Source organism: Cynoglossus semilaevis, chromosome 11 (assembly GCF_000523025.1).
Source record: "Cynoglossus semilaevis isolate Cse_v1.0 chromosome 11, Cse_v1.0, whole genome shotgun sequence".
Taxonomy (NCBI): domain Eukaryota; kingdom Metazoa; phylum Chordata; class Actinopteri; order Pleuronectiformes; family Cynoglossidae; genus Cynoglossus; species Cynoglossus semilaevis.
The window spans coordinates 396,115-398,625 of NC_024317.1; the positions used below are offsets into that span (position 1 = coordinate 396,115).

The 2,511-nt window shown below is 48.3% G+C and overlaps 1 protein-coding gene across 1 annotated transcript in view; it reads right to left on the reverse strand.

The window, feature by feature from the left end:
- The window catches only part of errfi1a (ERBB receptor feedback inhibitor 1a), a 15,795-nt gene extending 14,597 nt beyond the window's left edge, over nucleotides 1-1,198 (reverse strand). Inside the window, exon 1 of the mRNA XM_008319651.3 lies at nucleotides 987-1,198. The gene's annotated coding sequence lies outside the window, so the exon portion shown is untranslated. The remainder of the gene's footprint in view (nucleotides 1-986) is intronic.
- Nucleotides 1,199-2,511: the final 1,313 nt, after the last annotated feature.

The following is a 2,511-nucleotide window of genomic DNA, read 5'->3' on the forward strand; positions in this document are numbered from 1 at the left end:
CCCACAGGTTGAACCACACCTCCTCTGTTTGGGCTGAGGATGAGGGATGAACGGGATCCTCCTCAGGTGGCTCTTCTGATTGGTCAGGATGGATCAGATGATCCGATAAGGAGATCAGTGAAAAGTCGGTGCAAAAGTCCAAATGTTGTTGTTTATTTATTGGAATTCTACAACTTAAAAAAAAGGATTTCTTTGAGTCTTGGAACTTTTTGAGCCACGTCTTAAAATGATCAGCCTGAATAAACAACCGCCATCTTCCTGTTTCATGTAGTGACTACGACGGCCACTAGGGCTGGTGAAACAGAACGCCGGCTCCTGTGACCACAGGCCTGCTGGGATCGTTTGCTGCTCGACTGAACTTTGTGATGATGAGCGTTTCAAAGGACCAGACGCTGACAGACACGACCAGAGCTGGAAGGACTCAGACTCCGGGGAGCGAGTGCGATCCGGGGTCAAGGTGAGGACGGGAGCAGCGGGACGGAGATTGTTTTCGCTGCTTCATTTAAATCACTGGAGGAGTCGACAGATAAGGAGCCGCTCGCTCCCTCCGGCAGAGAGGAGGACATCACCGTGTGGTGAAACTGAAGAGTGGGAGGAACGCCGCTGATTAGGAAACAACACCGGGGGGGAGGACGGGCAGGGGGGGGGGGGGGGGGGGTCACACAGGGGGGGAGGGGCAATAACTCAGTGTGTACAGGAGTGCTTACACAAACATAAACACTGTCATGATAATGTATGTAAACAAACTAACCGAGAGGGGGCACCCTGACATGTTGTTCCTCCTTTTAGTTCAAGTCTATTTTATAATTAATTACACAGTTCGACCACGTGAGTTATTTTTCCACATAAACAAGTAATAAACAGTCGTGATGGGGGTCGATGTCGGCACTAGTCAATAAACAACACACACACACACACACACACAGAGAGAGAGAGAGAGAGAGAGAGAGAGAGAGCAGCCGGTGGAGATGACTCGGTGGACTCACCTCACTAAGTGCGGCAGACCTCCTGCTCCTCCGTGGCCCACTCAGTGTTGGTCCAGTCCACTTCCGGTGTGTCCGACTGTCACAACTGTGTGGTTTGAATCTTTACTCAGATTCCTGTTGCATCAGGAACAAGACGCCAGCGACATGTTGACGCTCGGCCGACATAACAACGAGACACTTGGAGATAAGTCCAGCGGTGAAGGAGTCCTTATAAGCGGCACAGCGACTGGAGCCGCGACTGGCTCCGCCCCGCGCACTTGCCCTTAAAGGCGCAGTAGTCGTTTATTAAACCAGTGCCGGTGCTAGTCTTTTTGGCGCCCTGGGATAAACAGCCTCAGCTTCCCGCCACCATCCAGCAGTTTTTTAAATGGTATTGCTTTATATATAAATCAGAAACAGCCTGTGACAACAGTCATTCAATGTGTGTAACTAACGCACCAACACACACTTACTGTTTCCATGGAGACATGAAAACTCATGCAGTATAAAATAACTATTATAATTATTCATACATTTAAAAAATAACACGGATTATGACCAAAGCCAAGAACAGATGAGGTGTGAACAGGTGTGAACAGGTGTGAACAGGAAGTTTGTCTTTTGGATCAGCAGAGCTCCAAGAAACATGAACGTTACATTCTTCTGGTCTGTGAGCACATCAACATGTTCTTCACTGTAACAAAATCAACTCACGAACGCTACCCTGCTCCTGGCAGTGAGACAGTTAAGTGAGCAGTGAGACAGTTAACTGAGCAGTGAGACAGTAACGTCTGCAGAGCTGATAACAGAGAACAATCTTATCTGCTCTGTATCGCTCTCTCATTGAATGGAGCCCAGGTTGGTCAACGTCCCGCAAATCAGACGGCATTTTTCTTTTGGCTTGAGCTGGTGGTAGTTAACCTGGTGGTACTGGTGGTAGTTCTTTTGGCTTGAGCTGGTGGTAGTTAACCTGGTGGTAGTTAACCTGGTGGTCCAGAGGAACTACAGCAGGCTGCAGCTGCAGCTTTGGTTCAGAGAACGTGTTGGTGATCCATGGTCATCTCCAGGTGCCGACACTTCCTGTCACCTCGCTCACTCTGACCTCAGCTGGTGCTGCATTAACTCGATGTCACGATGTAGAGCAAACTAACGTGCACACAAACCAAACACAACGTCTCACAGGTTGATTCAACATTGGCTGCCCCCCCCCCAAACCCAATGTCTTATCAGGCCCCCGCCCCGCCCCGGCCAGGGGCCTGTGACCCCCTGTATCAGCAGAGGAAGGAGGTCGGACATTTAGACTCGTGTGAACAGCTGTGTTTTCTTATGTTCATATCAGTGAATGTTCCACGTTGTTTTGTCCTCGCTGAACAAAAAACGCAAAATTACCATCAACAAATGCAAACAATACGATCAAACATAGAATAAAAGAATCAGTCAAAAACTGCACTGGGTTTATTCTAAGCATCGTGGCTGTTTTTTTGTTTTTTTTTCCTCATTGCACTCAATCTGTCATCATTACTCTTTTTATGTTCCACCAAACACT